Genomic DNA, 19,636 nt, shown 5'->3' with positions numbered 1-19,636 from the left:
TTGTCAGCTTTTACCCATTTTTGCGGTGTTTCTTTGCTTTATATGAGCTTTACTTCTTTTATTTTTATATTATGGACCCAGCGCTCACTGATTTCTGGCTTCAAGTTCTTTACAAAAAAAAAATCAATTGAATATGAAATTTTAGTTGTGTAATAGTGGAGGATTGTTAAGAAGGGTCAAAGGTAAACAAAGAGAAGGATTTAGGTTGGCAAAAAAATCATAGATGTTAGAAAGATAAAAAGGTTCTAGTTTTAACATTTTAATAGTTGATAATTACTAATATCAGAAAAAGTAGGAAAGGACTTTTTTTTATTGGCTATTTTCTGTTTGAATTTTATAGTTAAATATAAAAATTAAACATTAAATTAGTTACATAAATGAAAAAAACTTATTATCATTTGCTTGGTATTTTACGTTTAGAGAAACAATCACCTACAGAAAGAATTAGAACACAAAATGTATTTAAAGGTTGTTTTAATGAAAACTAATTTCTTTTACAATCAGATTATAAAATTGTTAATTTATTTCCCAATTTAGTGCATGACATAAATTGGAAGGTTGAGCTATAATGTAGCTTGAGCTTGTCTAGAACCATTGTTGTAGTTAACTATTAATTTCCATTTCAGAGCTAAATAAAATACTAAATATAGTAATTATTGCATGACAAAGCATTGTCCATTTACAATATAAATATAGTTAAGAAAAGGACATGAAAAGAACAAAGGAACATAAGGAAAAAAAAAATGACCGCAAGCAAAGTCTCCATTGGTGCAATCCTTATTGTCATGCTGGTTGTATCCATTGAGGTCGCAGAAGGGTGGAAACTTGAGTCATATACTGCTCCTACTACTGAATCTCATGAAACTTGTTTTAAGCCTTGTTTTGAGTCATGCATACCTCATAAACCTAAATTTATTTGCAAAACTGACTGTGAAGCATCATGTGCTTATAGGAGAAGCTAAACGGTAAGATTTGGTATTTGGTGATCGATATCGATTCTGGATATTTTTGTAGAAGAATATTGCCAAATTGATATTTGTATGCAGATCCTAATAAACAGTGTAAAACTGTGAAAAACAGAATGTGAAATTGTAAAAGATTAATGCAAGTAATATAAAAGAGACAATTAATATTTGTTCTCTGTTTTATTATATTATATTAGTTACCTTTTGATATTTTTTAAAAGATTATCATTTTAATTTGTAAGTTTATATTAAAAAGTTTAATTTTAGTTAAATAATCATTAAATAGATCAGGTTAACTATTATTTTTCTCTTGATTGTTTGCAAATTGTCTATTACGTAAATTGTCCCTTATATTTTATTTATTACATCAAAACACCCTAGTGTTATAATCATACTAACTATTACCTCTTCTATGTGACTGTTAAAATTAAAAATATTTCCACTGATAAAAGTAAAAATATTCAATGTGATCATTATATTATCAACTACCAAACTCGAAATTAATTTTTAATCAAATTAGGATAAACTTTTAAGTTTAGCGAAAATCAATTTAATGGCCAACAAATATGACGAATTATTATTTCTTTACTTGCTCCAACTTTTAGCACAATTGATTTTAATGAAATTTAAACATTTTTAAAGCACTTATATTTACCAACAATTTGAATTTCTAAAATTATTTATTTTCAAATTAACAAAATAAAATAAATAATTTAAGTTAAAATTATTTTTATTATTAGTTTTATCAAATACTAGAATTGTAATTTTAATAAAAAGTTTAAGGATTAAATTAAATTTATTATCAACTTAGTCCTTTGACTATATCCACTTTAGGTGGACAAGGTAGCAATTAGTTTTTTAAAATGCAAGAGGATTCTAGCACAATAAACAAAATATAGGAGGTAACTTATATATTACACTAAGAACTAGAGAGTAACTAATATTTAATTTGATCTATTTGATAATTATTTAATCAAAATTTCAGGGAAGTGCCTTTAATATAAAAAGAAATTATAATTTTAACTTGTCTGGGGGGTACGTATAAAATGAAAAAAATACAAGAGCTATATAATAAGTACTCCAATATAAGATTATCACATGACCAATATCAGTTCAAGTAGCATGTATTAGTGCCCAAAATTAAATTTATTTTGGTCAGACAACAATAATTATATTGTAAAGGATTAACTATAGCCTTTAGCTTGAATGTGATTCTCAATATGTTTCTCTCTTTCAACAAATGATTAAGGATGTTCCATGGATACTTCAGGAGAAGTGGATTAGTTGTGCTTCTTTTTTAGCTCAGATGGATTTTTAGGCGAGCCATATTTTTCGTTAAGGAATTAAGGTGGCTGGTGCATTGGCTAGAGTTGGAGTTGCCACTCTTTCAGTTTCTGAGTGGTTTTCCTCGCCAGATTTTTGTTCTTGTTTGGTTTATGACGACGTTTGTTTGAGGGAGAATTTCATATTTTGTTAGCTTTTACCCATTTATGAGGAATAAACATAATTTAGAAATAATCTTAAATCCTATTCCCTAATAATCTTTAACTAACATCTAATATCTAATATTTAATTCTAACTCTAATTTTATTTTAATATAATTCTATTAATTATTTTTATATTTCGGTTAATTAATTTTTCTAAAATTTGGCAACATTTTCTTTATAAATCGGACTAATTCTTTCCGTAAAACGGGTTCAAATTCCTACAAGAAAATAGACAATCCATAAAAATTATCCATCTGAAACCTCTAAAATTTTTATTTAATCCAATCTCTCTTTGAACAATATAATTTATTATTCATAAATGTCTAATGACTATTTATAACCCATCTAGATATTTCTCTAGCACATGAAATTTCATTATAATTATTTCCTTCCAAACAGTTCAATAACTAGATCAATAATTATTATTATTCCTATTTATTTATTTTTCAATATTAATACCAACTATTATAATTAACTTAAGTACTTATATATAATAATTGATCTACCTCAAAATTCAAGTATCATACTTAACAATAATTATCTCATGCTAACAATACTATTTATAGTATAGCTAACATTAATTCTACTTATTTTTTCTAATCACTTAAATAGATTTTTTTAATATATTTATTTTAACAAAATTAATATAATATTCTACTTCCTTAAGTTAAAGCATAATCTAGCATTTCTTCAAATAATATCATTATTCTAATTAATAATTATATATATAAACAATAGAAGTTTGATTAAATTAACAATAGACGGTTAATATTTTACCTAGACGCGCAAAACATCAGTAAACCCATCATTAGTCGTCGGTGTCCGATTGACAATCCGAGAACGTCTACGGACTTGTGTTGAAGTCTAGATTATGATTTCGGTGTTTGATTTGCAGTTCAAGTCACAGACTAGTCACAAAACACTGACACAATTTCAGCCGTTGATTTTCCAAGGGAAAGCTTGTAGAGAGTAGAGTTCTCCATGTATTCTGATCAACCATAACTTGCCGGAAGTGGCAGAAAAATGAGAAAAACCGAACTATGGTTGATTCTCTCTCTCTCATCGCCACACTCTATTTCTGGTGGGATTAGATGATGCCATTGTCAATTAAAGAAAGCCCACTTGATGGTCGTTCATTTAAGACTGAAATCAAGGCTCATCATCGTCGGAGAAAGAAGAATCAAAGGTTCAAATTCTCATTAAATTCTCTCACCACCCCAAACCATCACTAAAAGATCGGTCTCTTCCTTCTCTTTCCACAGACACCTACCACGCCCTCTAATTTCTTCTAGAATATATTCTACCATTTTTTGTCAAATAAAGGAATAAATAAAAAATATAAAGAGTTGTATTATTTTCCCTTGGAAGAAGAAGATTCTTTGTTTTTGAACAAATCTCTATCTGTGTCCTTTTAATTAATTTCCTTTTTCTAGAGTTCTTTATAAACTTCTCTTACTCTTTACTCCCTTCTCATAGATCCTTCTTTCCTTTTTATTATCTTTCCCCTAGAGACTTTCTATTAGACCCTTAAACTTATTTGTGTTATCTCAATTAAGCCTCTAATTGGTATTTTCGGGCCAAAATAGAATTATTAAAGATATGAAAAAACATATTTAGCCTTATCTTTTAATGGTAGAATTATAAGAATACCCTTACTGACATAATTAATTACCAAATATCAACAATGATATTTTCTATTTAAACTCCATATTAAATCAAACTTTAATGTTAACTCCTTTGCAAAAATAAATATTAATTCAGTCTTAGTACCTATTGATTTAATCAATCAAATACATAAAATTCAAATACTTAGATTATTTCTATCATGTGACACTTTAAAAACTAAAATTAAATCCTTTATTAACTCTTATATTTTAAATCATTTTCTAAAAATAATACGTCTCCAAATATACAATTCATCTATTAAAAGAAAATGATAATATATATATATATATATATATATATATATATATATATATATATATACTTATAATATAGGGTAAAGTTCAAAAAACTAACACATGGTTTGACGCTTTTACACTTAAGGGACATGTATTTTTTGTATTAAATGAGTAATATTTGTTTTATTTTTTTAAGTATTTTTAGGTATATTCAACATATTTTTTATTTTTTAGTTATTAATAGAAATATAAATTTTGATAATATAAGTATTTTTAAGTAATTTAGTACCCGATTACATATTTTGTAATTATAACAAATTGTTAAGACATTTAATTTTTTAAATTTTAATCAAATTTAAGAAATTATTTTTAAATAAAATTTTAATATATTTATGAAATCTATAATAAATTGTTAGATGCCACATTACTTATAAAATCATGGTTCATGTTAAGTACATGCAAAACTATATAAAAATAAAGTACGTGGTACTCTTTTGATACAAAAATATCTTCATTCCTCAAGTGAAAAACGCCAAACCACCGGACAGTTTTTTGAACTTTACATTATTATATATATATATATATATATATTTTAATTAAATAAATTATTAAGTATATAATCATATTTCATCACTCTCTCTCCTTGTAAGTAAAATATAAATTTGTATTAAAATGGTTCTATTCTATTATTTAAATGTATAAAGAAAGGTAAGATATTTTCAATCATTCTTTCAGTATTTCTGAAACGATCAATCTTCGTTTTCTAAAATGATACTTTACAATATATTTCTTATTGTTAGACCATATGAAAGTTAATTTTGGGCCTAATAGGTGTGAGTTGAACTGATACTCGTCAATTAATAATTTTTTATTAGGGTAATTAATATATAACTCTTCTATAGTTTTATATTTTTTTTACGCAAAGTCATTTTGTTGGAATTATAATTATAATTCTAGCGTTTAATAAAATTAATAGTAAAAATAATTTTTTAAATGAAGTATTTTATTTTGATAATATAAAACTAAATCATATAGACATTCAAATTGTTGATAAATATAAATACTTGTAACAGTTCCTTTTTTCTTTTTTCTTAATTGTATTTATATCGTAAATAACAGTTCCCTTTTTCTGCAATAGTTACTATATTTAGTACTTTATTTAGCTATGAATGGAAATTAATAATTGACTATATCAATGGTTCTAGACAAGTTCAAGCTACATTCTAGCTCGACCTTCCAATCTATGTCATGCATTAAATTGGAAAAAAGAACAATAATTTATAAGTCAATTATTATAATAAAAAATAGTTTTAATTAAAACCTTCTAAGACATTTTGTATTTTAATTCTTTTTTAGGGATTGTTTCTCTAAACACAAAATACCAAGAAAATAACAATTTATTTAATTTATTTATAATTTATATTTAATTATGAAAATCTAAAATAGAAAATAGCCAATTAAAAGGAAGTCTTTTCCAATTCTAATATAATGATTATCAACTATTAAAATTCAGGAGAAGGTACAATTTGACCCCTTAATGTTTGCTTCATGGCTCACATATGCCTTTAAAGTAAATTTTAGGATAAATAACTTAAAGAATGATATATAAACTCCTTTATGAAGTTTATGACATATTGATGTTATTGAATGAGAAAAATAGCTGAGGGGGACTTGATAAATGGGCTTGGGTAGGACTCATCCCAAAAGTTAGCTCAAAGAAAGAGGGTGCCTAATCCACTTATATATATTATAACAGCCCAGTAACCAAGCGATGTGGGATAAATACAACTTCTAACACCCTCCCTCACTCTTAGCGTGACATGCAAACGGGCTGGGACCAAACCCACCATCACAGACAAAATTCTGGCACTGATACCATGATAAATAGGCTTCGGTAGAACTCATCCCAAAAGCTAGCTCAAAGGAAGAGGGTGCCCAATCCACTTATATACATTATAACAGCCCAGTAACCAAGCGATGTGGGATAAATACAACTTCTAACAGGACATATGTAGGGGCTTTTCAATGATATCATCCAAAGAATTCTCATCTTAGAACACTTTCAAATTTTAGAACTTAATTTCAAGAAAATGAATAAAAATAACAACATCAACACAATAAAACTCATAATCTTTCACCTTTCATTAATCCATAAAACTCCATCTTCTCATCATCATTAGCTTTGGTTACTCTTTGTAGTTACTTTCTTTAGATCAGCTTTCACTTTCACTTTTTTCTCCACTACTATCCCCACCGTCGCCACTAGCACATCCTTTGCCACTTCCACTACTTCCACCACTTCTCTCCCACTCTCTTTCACTACTGCCTTATTCCATGATGCTTCAACTTCCAACACCACCACCCTTCACATGTAGATGGTATTTGGACTTACAAATGTTAATTCCCATAAGGAAGCACAATTGACACAATCAACTAAGAGGCGACTTCAATCAGAAGAAGAAGAAAGAAAGAAACCCCACTTGAGAAATCAAGATCCTCAATACTATAACAACAACCAAAACTCCAGTTCTAAACCATCAACAAAAATATTACACAAATGAAAAATCTTGATAAAATCATTTGAAGAAATAAAATCCAATCTATGACAAATAGGGTAAAAAAGAAAAGAACATACCTTGAACTAGACTGAGTACAAATTTGAGAGTAAAGAGTGACATAATGGCAAAAAATGAGTGACATTATAATAGCAAAAATATTCAAAACATCTGAACTATAAAGAGGAATAGAAGATCTATTAAATGGGTATAGTAAAAATATTCAAAGTAAGCTTAGACTCAAGTTCTTGAAAGGTTTTAATCGGATATGAGATTAGACTTGATTGCTCTAATGGGTCAAAACAAATGGAGGTGGGTCAATGGATGAACATTGGTTAAAAATTATCAATTTAGCTATGATTTAGCAAATTGAGTACAATTTTAGCCTAATTGAGTTGTTTGTCAAAACTAAGCAACACGAACAGTGATATTGACCGTAATTAGAAAATGAAAAATCCAAATTGATGGGTCTTAATGCCACATTATTTATGCACGTTACTTAATTTTGAATTCTTATTTTCTAAATTGCGTCCATGTTTGTTAATTTTGACTATCAACTCAATTTAGCCGAAATTGCACTTAATAGGCCAAATCATGGCTAAATTGATAATTTCAAAAAGAATTGGCCAAAAGAGAAAACTACCACAAAAGTTTAGATTTGTTTAAACTGTTAGGCCAGAAAATAAAGTAAATAAATATTGAATCTTTCTATGTATTAGAGTAAAAAAATTATAAAGAAAGATATATTACTGTGTGCTTTTGCTTGTTAGCTTAATCTATTACCATATGGATTATCTTGCACAGGTCAAGGTTATTATAAAGTTGGTTACTCGGCATTAGAGATGGAGAAAAGGTCATGCATGTATTTGTACACGAGTTTAATAGAGAAGGTGAGAGGACTTTTAGCGACGAGTTCTTATATAATGAGAATTTGGTGGAAATTGAAGATTCTTTAAGACATTTTAAAATTAAACCTTTTTCTTTCTCACATTTGCGCTTTTTTTGCCAATCTAAATCCTTATTTCTTTTTCCTCCTTTATTCTTCTCAATGAATCCCTCATTTTTTGTCTTAAAAAATTCAAGATTCGTCACCCAAAGTATTTTACGACCAAATAATTTCATTGATAGCTTGGTTGAAAAAATGCGATAGCTAAAGACATATAATGACAAATAATTAACTTTGTCCTCAAAAGTGTAGTTATACGCAATGAAACCTAGTTTCGTTCCTAGATATGAAATAATAAGCGATGGAATAATCGTCCTTCAAAGTGGAAAGGAATTGTTGGTTGTACATTATTATTATCGCAAATTCAAATAGTCTTTAGTGATGAAGTACTTGTGGTCGTACTTGTTAAGTAATTAAGGACCAATTATTTCGTCCGTACTAAACTTATAGGAGACAATATTTGCAATTTGATCGTTGAAATCTCAAAGAACGCATAGTCATGTATTGCAATGGCCCTATCTAAACTAGGTCTAACTATTTGATTTTTCATCTTCACTATCCCGGACCGTGGAGTCTAGCAATATAAAGCTCTAACTGTTACAACTTCTATTCTGATCCAACTCATAATTATCGTACATAACACTAGTGGATAAAAAAAAGAATGAGGATGTAATATCTGTGAATTTAAATTTTAATTGCTTTAATTTTTATCGAGTAATTTGATAAATTTTTAAATTTATATTATGTTAATTATTGATGAGTCAAATAAATAAATAATAAATAAAAATAAAAAAAAATAATTGGGTGAAGGGTGTCATTGAAGCAACTTCCTTGAGAGGGGACTCATTTGTATTTTTCCATCTTTTATTATTAAATAAAAAATATAACAAAATTTTTATTTTTCTTCCCTCCCCTCTTTCTTCTCCTTCCTCATCACCCTCTTCCTCATTCTCCCTCACTCCCTCCCATTTTTGCCATCGCCTGCCACCGCTCCCTCATGTCGCTGCTTCTCCTCCTTTCCCCTCCCTCGCAGGCGACGCCATCTTCTCCTCATTCCTTGCTGTTGTCATGTTTAGGAGGAAGGGAAGTCTCCTGCCTTGCTGCCGACACTAGACTAATTGCCCGCCGTCCACCTATCGCCTGTCTGATGCTAGAAATAAGCTCCCCACCGTCAATAACTTCAAGGCAGCCTCTTCCCACCGTGTTCGGAATGTCTTCCTCACGGATCCTCAACTGATGATACCCTGATCATAAATCAATCTTGGAGAAGCATGCGGGTCCTTGAAGCTGATTGAATAGATCATCGATGTGAGAAAGCAAATACTTGTTATGAACTGTCGTTTTATTCAGTTGTCGGTATTCAATACAGAGGCGCAAGGTACCATCCTTCTTCTTCACGAACAAAACAGGAGCATCCCATGGAGACGTACTAGGTCTGATAAAACTCTTATCCAAGAGGTCTTGTAACTGCTCCTTTAACTCCTTTAACTCGGTTGGTGCCATTCGGTAGGGTGACAAGGAAATAGTACCACATCGATGCAAAACTCTATCTCTCTATTAGGCGGTAATTCTGGTAGCTCTTCTGGAAATACATTGGGAAACTCGCAGACCACCTGAACATCCTCAATGCTATCTTTTTCTACCGTGGTATCCCTGACTAAAGCTAGATATCCCTGACACCTACGGTGAAGCATCCATCTAGCTGTAATGGTTGACATGAGATTCGATAGAGTAGGACCTGCTCGCCTTTAATCGGGGACACGCTAACTAATCATTGAGACTAGCACGGAGATGAGAGTCGCCACCCAAGTAATCGTTGGAGCACTTTTACTAATGAGTGGCGTTTCTTAAATTCCATAAGGAAGCTTACGCCATAGAGTCCAGAGATGGATCCGGAAGCAAACTTTCTTATTTATGTATATTAGTCTTTAATTTTATTATTTAACAAATTAACTCCCTATAAATGCAAGTAATTTATATACAGACATACCAGATAACACATATAATATACCTAGGTCTAGCCAATTTTTATCCAAGCCTAGCCCATATTAGAATAGTTCACCTAATTTACTAGCAAATTATGTATATAGCCTACTTAGTCTAGCCCAATTACATGTTATGCTCAGGATTTCTAGCCTTAGACCTAATAAACTCTTTATTATGATGAGGCCCATTCAGTGTGATCCTAATTCTAATTAAGTCCAAGCCCTAACTAAACATGCCAAAATCCGCTAAGTCTACTTAGTTTTTAGGGTTTTAGGCCCAATTAAAGTTGGTTAGCCTATTGGACTAAAACTAAATCATATAGACATTTAAATTGTTGATAAGTATAAATACTTGTAAAATGTTTAAATTTTATTAGAATTAATTTGTGTTGAAACTTAGATCAAATAAATATTAATTAGTTATATTTCTTAATTAGCCACTTGATTTATGTTAAAATTAGAAAATTTTCTCAATTTGTTTCAAAAAATTAATTTTAAACAAATTTAGTATTTGATAAAAAAAATTCGATAATCACATTGAAATGTTTTTAATTTCAAAGTCTTGATCATAGTTAGTTTCATTAAAATATAAGGGTATTTTGGTATTAATAAACAAAATTTAATGGACAAGTTGTGTAATAGGCAAACAATTAAGAGGTAAATAATATTTAACCCGATCTATTTAATGATTGTTTAACTAAAATTTCAATGATTTGCCTTTTTAATATAAATTTACAAATTAAAAATTAGAAAAAAAATATAATTTTTAAATATAAAAAAGTAACTAGTATAAAATGAAAAAATATAAAAAAAAAATAGTAATTACCCCTTTTATATCATTTGTAGTAATTTTTCATTATTTTACATCATTTCTTTGTAGTTTTACATTATCTATTAGGATTTACATACAACATCTCAACTTCACAATATTCTTATATAGAAAACTTCAGAAATGATATCAGTAAAGGTGGCACCAAAGTTTGTTGTTTAGCTTTGCTTGTTCGAACATTTTGCCACGCACTCAGGCTTGCAAAGAAATTTAGGTTTATGAGGTATGCATGACGCAAAACAAGGATTAAAACAAGCTTCATCAGCATCAATTGTAGGAGTAGTATATGACCCAAGTTTCCATCCTTCTGCAACCTCAGTGGATGCAACCAGCATGATAATAAGGATTGTAGCAATGGAAATTTTGCTTGGGCTCATTTTTTATGATGTTCCTATGTTCTCTTTTTTTCTTTTTTCTTAATTGTATTTATATCGTAAATAACAGTTCCCTTTTTCTGCAATAGTTACTATATTTAGTACTTTATTTAGCTATGAATGGAAATTAATAATTGACTATATCAATGGTTCTAGACAAGTTCAAGCTACATTCTAGCTCGACCTTTCAATCTATGTCATGCATTAAATTGGAAAAAAGAATAATAATTTATAAGTCAATTATTATAATAAAAAATAGTTTTAATTAAAACCTTCTAAGACATTTTGCATTTTAATTCTTTTTTAGGGATTGTTTCTCTAAACACAAAATACCAAGAAAATAACAATTTATTTAATTTATTTATAATTTATATTTAATTATGAAAATCTAAAATAGAAAATAGCCAATTAAAAGGAAGTCTTTTCCAATTCTGATATAATGATTATCAACTATTAAAATTCAGGAGAAGGTACAATTTGACCCCTTAATGTTTGCTTCATGGCTCACATATGCCTTTAAAGTAAATTTTAGGATAAATAACTTAAAGAATGATATATAAACTCCTTTATGAAGTTTATGACATATTAATGTTATTGAATGAGAAAAATAGTTGAGGGGGACTTGCTAAATGGGCTTGGGTAGGACTCATCCCAAAAGTTAGCTCAAAGAAAGAGGGTCCCTAATCCACTTTTCAACGATATCATCGAAAGAATTTTCATCTCATAATACTTTCAAATTTTAGAACTTAATTTCAAGAAAATGAATAAAAATAACAATATCAACACAATAAAACTCATAATCTTTGACCCTTCATTAATCCATAAAACTCCATCTTCTCATTATCATTAGCTTTGGTTACTCTTTGTAGTTACTTTCTTTAGATCAGCTTTCACTTTCACTCTCTTTTCTCAACTAATATCCCCACTGTCACTGCCAGCACATCCTCTACCACTTCCACCACTTCTCTCCCACTCTCTTTCACTTCTGCCTTATTCTATGATGCTTCAACTTCCAACACCACCACCCTACACATGTAGATCGGTATTTGGATTTACAAATGTTAATTCTCATAAGGAAGCACAATTGACATAATCAACTAAGAGGTGACTTCAATTGGAATAAGAAGAAAGAAAGGAACCCACTTGAGAAATTAAGATCCTCAATACTGTAACAACAACCAAAACTCCAGTTCTAAACGATCAACAAAAAAGTAGTACACAAATGAAAAATCTTGACAAAATCAATTGAAGAAATAAAATCCAATCTATGAAAAATAGGGTAAAAAAGAAGAACATACCTTAAACTAGACTAAGTGCAAATTTGAGAGTAAAGAGCGACCCAATAGCCAAAAGTGAGTGACATTATGATAGTAAAAAGATTCAAAACGTCTGAACTATGAAGAGGAATAGAAGATCTATTAAATGGGTATAGTGAAAAGATTCAAAGTAAGCTTAGACTCAAGTTCTTGAAAGGTTTTAATTGGATATGAGATTAGACTTGATTGCTCTAATGGGTCAAATCAAATGGAGGTGGGCCAATGGATGAACATTGGTTAGAAATTATCAATTTAGCTGTGATTTAGCAAATTGAGTACAATTTTGGCCTAATTGAGTTGTTTGTCAAAATTAAGCAACACGAACAATGATATTGACCCTAATTAGAAAATGAAAAATCTAAATTAACGGGTCTTAATGCTACATTATTTATGCATGTTACTTAATTTTGAATTCTTATTTTTTAAACTGCGTCCATGTTGGTTAATTTTAACCATTAACTCAATTTGGCCAAAATTGCATTTAATTGGCCAAATCATGGCTAAATTGACAATTTTAAAAGAATTGGCCAAAAGAGAAAACTACCATAAAAGTTTAGATTTTTTTAAACTGTTAGGTCAAAAAATAAAGTAAATAAAGATTGAATCTTTTGTGTATTAGATTAAAAAAATTATAAAGAAAGATGTATTACTGTGTGCTTTTGCTTGTTGGCTTAATCTATTACCATATGGATTATCTTGCACAGGTCAAGGTTATTATAAAGTTGGTTACTGGGTAGTAGTGGCGGAGATAAGGTCATGCATGTATTTGTACATGAGTTTAATAGAGAAGGTGAGAGGACTTTTAGCGACGAGTTCTTATATAACGAGAATTTGGTAGAAATTGGAGATTCTTTAAGACATTTTAAAATTAAACCCTTTTCTTTCTAACATTTGCGCTTTTTCTTGCCAATCTAAATCCTTCTTTCTTTTTTCCCCTTTTATTCTTCTCAATAGATCCCTCACTTTTCGTCCTAAAAAATTCAAGATTTTTCACCCAAAGTATTTTACGATCAAATAATTTTATCGATAGCTTGGTTGCAAAAATGCGATCTCTAAAGACATACAATGACGAATAATTAACTTTGTCCTTAAAAGTGTAGTTACATGCGATGAAACCTGGTTTCGTCCTTAAATATGAAATAATAAGCGACGGAATAATCGTCCTTAAAACTGGTAAGGAATCGTCGGCTATACATTATTATTATCGCAAATTCAAATAGTCTTTAGTGACCTTTGGCTCTTGAAGAAGCAAAATCTACCAAATTAGCCTTGGTTTCAATTCTTTCTTTGTCAAAAGATACTTTAAAGCTGCATGATCAAAATATACAATAACTTTAGAACCAAGCACATAGGATCAAAATTTATCCAAAGCAAAAACAATTGACAAAAGCTCCTTTTCTGTAGTGGAATAATTGCATTGGGCGGCATTTAAGGTCCTAGAAGCATAATAGATGACATGAATTTTCTTCTCAATCTGTTGGCTTAGAACCACTCCTATTGTATAATTGCTTGCATTGCACATGATTTTAAAAGGTAAATCCCATTGAGGTGGTTGAATAATAGGTGCGCTTGTCAAAAAATCTTTGAGCTTATCAAACACCTCTTTGCATTCTTCCTCAAACTCGAACTGAACTTCCTTTTGTAGTAAATTTGTCAATGGCAACGCAATCTTGGAGAAATCCTTGATAAACCTGCGATAAAACCCTACATGTCTAAGAAAAGGACGCACTTTCTAACATTGGTAGGGTATGGTAAGTTTACAATTATGTCTACTTTTGCTTTATCAACCTTTATACCCCTGGAAGAAACCACATGTCCTAATACAATGCCTTGGGTAGCCATAAAATGACAGTTTTCATAATTTAAAACCAAGTTAGTCCCTATGCATCTTTTCAAAACTTTGGTTAAATTATCTAAGCATTCATTAAATTAATCCCCATATACATAAAAATCATCCATAAATACTTTAATGCATTTCTCAATATATTCAAAAAAAAACTCATCATGCATCTTTAAAACGTACCTAGGGCATTAGAAAGACCAAAAGGCATTCACTTATAAGCATAGGTTCCGAAAAGACAAGTGAATGTCGTCTTTTCCTGATTTTCTTGTGCAATAGGAACTTGATAAAATCCTGAAAAGCCATCAACAAAATAAAAGAAGGATTTGCCAGCCAGTCGTTCTAACATTTGATTAAAGAAAGGTAAGGAAAAATGATCTTTTCTAGTCACTTGATTAAGCTTCCTAAAATCTATACACATTCTCCAACCATTTTGCACACACATTGGTACAAGTTCATTGTTCCAATTTCTTACCACAGTCATTCCAGTTTTCTTTAGAACAACATTTGAGACTGGGTAGATTATACCTGCATCCAACAACTTGAGTATCTCTATCATGACCACTTCTTTCATAGCTGGATTACCCCGAGGGATAAAAACTCCATACTTAACTTGCTTTGATTGTTACTGATGTAGTTGATCCTATGCCCAAAGTTGAAGCAAAGATAGTACACCACTAATTTGTTATGCATTCGCATTTGTAGCCTTATACTACTCTGTCCATAGTAATACAAGGCATGGTTTGCCCTAGTTATATTAATGGACTTTAGTCAAGTTATACAAAAGAGGAAGAAATATAAAATTTGCCATTCAAATGACTTATCAATGAACAATATCTCATCAATGATGCACAAAATGAATGCACGACTGTGATACTAGGAGATTATCAAACTGCTCAGTCATCCACCTCAAGTTCAACTTCAAATCCCTTAAGAACTATTAAGTGGACTCACTCTTAAAAACCTCTTATGTAAATCCTTTTTTAATCGTAATAGCCATATCCAATCATTGGTGAGCTATTAATGGGTAAGCTAGTTTGAATGGTCATATCTTAAAAGGTAATAGTTATATCTCCCTTGAGAAAGTGAAATGGATGAGTCTCAAGAGTCCATGACTTAACAACTACAATAATAAGATGCATGTCTAATTGGAGAAACCCAAGGCGAGCTACTCTCAAGTCTTTACACCATCTTTATATATATATATATATTGTATGCTCATCAGTCCATGCGGGGGGGGGGGGGGGGTTTCTTTAACCTATCATGAAGGGGCTTTGCAAGACAATTCAAATTTGGATAAAAATCTATAACATAATTTAAACTACCAAGGAATCTTTGTAATTGTGTTTTTTTCTAAAATTTTATCTGGAAACTTTGAAGTAAAGGCTAGAGACCTTTCAATTGGGGTGATAGTTCCCCGGGAGATATAGTAACCAAGAAATCTAATTTTTGTTTGGAATAAAGATATCTTGGATTTTGAAACCACTAAACCATTTTTCTTACCAACATAGAAAAATGTCTCCAAGTATATATATATATATATATATATGAAATTAGAAAACATAGAGTGCTATATATACAATAAGTAAATCACATTTTACATAAACCACTTAATTAATTATTTAAAAATCATACTAATTCAAAATAGTTTTAAGCTATCCATTCAAAAGAATAAAAATGTTTCAATAATAATATGATTATAAATCATTCAATTTAAAATAAAGATCTTTATTTTAATCATATAGATTAAATTTTAAATTTTCTATTATTATTATTATTGTTGCTGTTGTCGTTGTTGTTGTTGTTGTTGTTGTTTTTATTATTATTATTCGTTCTTTAGGTACGAGTGTCATACTCTTACTCCTGGCGACGGATAAGTATGTCCTCATCTAACATAAATCGCACCTGTTGTTGTACAGTCTCGATGACTTGCGTCTCCAGTGGTTCTTGGACGTCTATTGTCTGGGACCTGCAGTGGAGGTGTAGGACGATCTATGGCAGAAGAAAGAGGGTGCCTTAACACCCATGCCATAAAAGTGAAGTTTCTTCTCACAGCTTACCGCTTGGAGGAATAACTTCATAGTATCTGGCTCTAGTGGCTCTGTGGATCCTTCAGCTGTCTAGGAAGCGGTCTCTATCGACTGATGCTACCGATCTTGAAATTTATAAATTTAAATATTAGAAATAATATAATTTTGGGAAAAAATTATAAAGATATATGTTTGAGTTGTCATTTTAGTCTTATAGCGACATTTTGAGTTTTTCGGTCTACGTATTGACAATTGCCTTATTGTGTCTACCAATTATGCATGCCATCAGATAGCTCAACAGGGTCAAGCTCCCAGCCTAAATCACGTGCTTGATTATACATTTAAAAAGCAGTAATTATAAAACATAACATTTGCTCATAAGTCTGTATAATTAAATTGATAATTGTGAAATTAATAAGTTGTATTACGTACCATCCTTCTGGCTCGCTTAACCATAGAGATTAAACCGCCTAAATGGAGTGACGATCATGATCCCTCGCCCCTAGTCTCGCTGCGCCAATTCCCGGAGGCGGCATCATGCTTCCTCTAAAACTGCTCAGATGGCCAATAAACCATCCAGCTACTCCACACCTCCTCTTAGACCTATTCAGTCTCTACTCCATGTCCCTCCACTTGCACAGTTTGTCACTTATTGTAATACCCTAAAAAAATTTAAATAAATAAATAAATAAAAGAAATTTCTTATTTTTCTCCCCTCTTATTCTTCTTATTCTTCTTCCTTTCTCTTTTCCCCCCATCGCCTCTCTCCCTTCCACGCCTGCCAACCCTCCAGCCGCCAACACTTTCTCCCCTTCCCCTCCCTCGCCGTCGTCGCCTCCTCCTTCCTCTCCCTTGCTGCCAACGTCGAGCTTGAAGAAAGGGAGCTGCCAACATGCAACAGCCATCTGCTGCTCTTATTCCCTAAATCTGATGCCGAAAACGAGCTCCCTACCGTCAAAAACCCCCAAGCCGAGCTCCACCGGCGTTAGTGTATAGGCTTGCCGGAGCTGAAACTTTCTGGCCTCGATCTGGTGGCTTCCGACGAGTTTCCAACAAAAGCATTTGCATTTTCAGACTTCCTGCAACTCAAGCTTCGCGTAGACACTTTCGGATTTGAAATGCAACACCATTGGCAGTACCAGCTTTCGGACCCTAGTGTTTTTCGGACGTGTAGAATTTCAGATATTTGGCTCGGTATAATTTTGATTGGACCTTAAATATTATTTTATCATTTTAAAAAATATTGTTGCTATTAATTATCAATTATAAATAATTTAATTTAATTAGATTTAATTAATTATGACTTAGATATAAATATTACAAACTAATTAGTATGATTAATTATTGTTCTGTTTTGTGGTAGATTTTTTTTTGTGTTTGATTAGTTTAAATACCAAAAATGTTTTGCGTGGGTTGGTTGTTAAATAAATATTAATGTCGGACCGTCTGTAATTAATTGTGATATGTGTGTGTTGTGGAGCAGAGGAAAAATAATGCAGTTTTGGTAGCCTGCCTCCCGTTAATTAATTGCAGAATATTTGAAGTATTTCTAGCAAGTTTTGGACCTGTTATACGAGGGGTAAACGTCCACATTTTAAAGGAGGTTCTGCCAAATTTTCGATAGAATTTTTGAGTATGAATCTCTTATACAGTCTAATCTAGGAGTCCAGACCTAGAAAAAATTAAGAATATCTTATTAACTGAGTATTTTGGTGAATAGATAATCCGTCCATCCAGCCAGCTCTACTAGAGGCGTAGGAGCAGACTGCAAAGCGCGGTAGAACTATGAGTTAAAGTCATATAATCAACTGTACCTTTGTCATGTCTAAATTAAATGCGATGTTAATTGATCAATAATTATTATGATTATTATTATTGTTATTATGAGTAATTTTATTTGATTGATAGTTATTACGAATATTATTAGCATTATTATTAGTAAATTTATTTCATTATTATCGATATCATTAATATTATTATTATCTGTCACGACCCCACCCGTGGGCCCGTGACCGGCACTAGGGAATGGGTAGGCTTAAGGCCACCGAAACTCGTAGTAAGCCTGACACTCACTGATTTAAACAAATCTCATCTCAAATTAATATTATTAAAGCCACAATTTATCTTAACAGCTACATTCTACATAAATACTTCGGTCTGCCAGAAAAACTAGGCGAGACCTGAAACTCAGGAAATTTACAACTGATACATCTACTATTACTACTGCGGAGAATCTAAGATTTGCCAATTTACATACCAAATCAAATACATCACCCGATGATGAAGGAGTCGGGTTACTGAATAAGAGCCGCGAGAGGACTAACAGTCACGAATCTGAAAAACAGTAAGAATGAGACTGTCAGTCTCGAGAGTAAGTTAAAATCAAATAACCTGGGGACTATTGCATTCTTCTTAGAAAACATAGATTATTCAAATCAGTATATCAAACCATGCACATAAATACCAATCATACTATAATCATACCCTATTACTTTCTTCACAGAAAATATTAATCATTCGAATCAATATATCAACCATGCACGTCAATACAATCCATGTTATAATCATACCATAATAAATAAATAAATAAATAAATAAAAATATATTTTTACTTTTATGGGACGAGTGGCTCAGTAGAACCCTAACCCCAAATTCTAACAGCCATTTGGCTCTCTTAATCCAATAAGACTGGCGCCCCGAGAGCAATACTCGACCAGGGACCTTACTTCCAGTCTGGTCACTTAAGTATCCAAATAAGAAATCTAGTAGCCATTCGGCTCTCTTAATCCAATAAGACTGTCGCCCCGAGAGCAATGCTCGACCAGGGACCTTACCTCCAGTCTGGTCACTTAAGTATCCAAATAAGCCGGCGCCCCGAGAGCAATGCTCGACCAGGGACCTTACCTCCGGCAATTTACACAAATCCGCCCAGAGAGCCATGCTCGACCAGGGCAAACCCATAAAAAAAAATCTGATTACATGTCCATGATCATTACCGGTGCGCACGCGGTCCTGATGTAACCCATCAGGCGGCATGTTCTACGAAAGCCACATCCCCAAATCGAAATCATCACATATAATAAATATCATTGTATAATGAAATCATTCAACCATATCAAAATAACAATTAACAATTAAGAGTAAGACATCAGGCAACTCATGTGGAAAACTGATAATATTTGGTATTATCATAACATTACTATAATAATACTTATATTACCTTTAATAACGAATAATTCAGTGAAATTATTTACGTTGCGAAACTAATAACCATATTAAGCATGAACTTTCAAAATAGCATATTAAAATCAAACTTAGCAATAGCGCAATGATTAAATGACTTTAACTCACGAATTGGGCGACCTCCTAGCTCTGCTCCGGTGCCTCGGTTGGGCGGCCGACAGATCA

The 19,636-nt window shown here is 31.3% G+C and overlaps 1 long non-coding RNA gene across 1 annotated transcript; it reads right to left on the bottom strand.

The window, feature by feature from the left end:
- Positions 1-635: 635 nt before the first annotated feature.
- On the bottom strand, positions 636-3,859 carry LOC125371121. Its single transcript, XR_007217389.1, has 2 exons — positions 3,230-3,859; positions 636-1,049 (listed from the first exon to the last, which is right to left on the bottom strand). It is a non-coding gene; the product is annotated as an uncharacterized LOC125371121 (long non-coding RNA).
- Between the last annotated feature and the right edge of the window lie 15,777 nt (positions 3,860-19,636).

The sequence above is a fragment of the Ricinus communis genome, chromosome 9 (genome assembly GCF_019578655.1).
Source record: "Ricinus communis isolate WT05 ecotype wild-type chromosome 9, ASM1957865v1, whole genome shotgun sequence".
NCBI classification, from domain to species: domain Eukaryota; kingdom Viridiplantae; phylum Streptophyta; class Magnoliopsida; order Malpighiales; family Euphorbiaceae; genus Ricinus; species Ricinus communis.
Note: the sequence above shows the minus strand (reverse complement) of the source record. Positions and strands in the feature narration are given on the sequence as shown.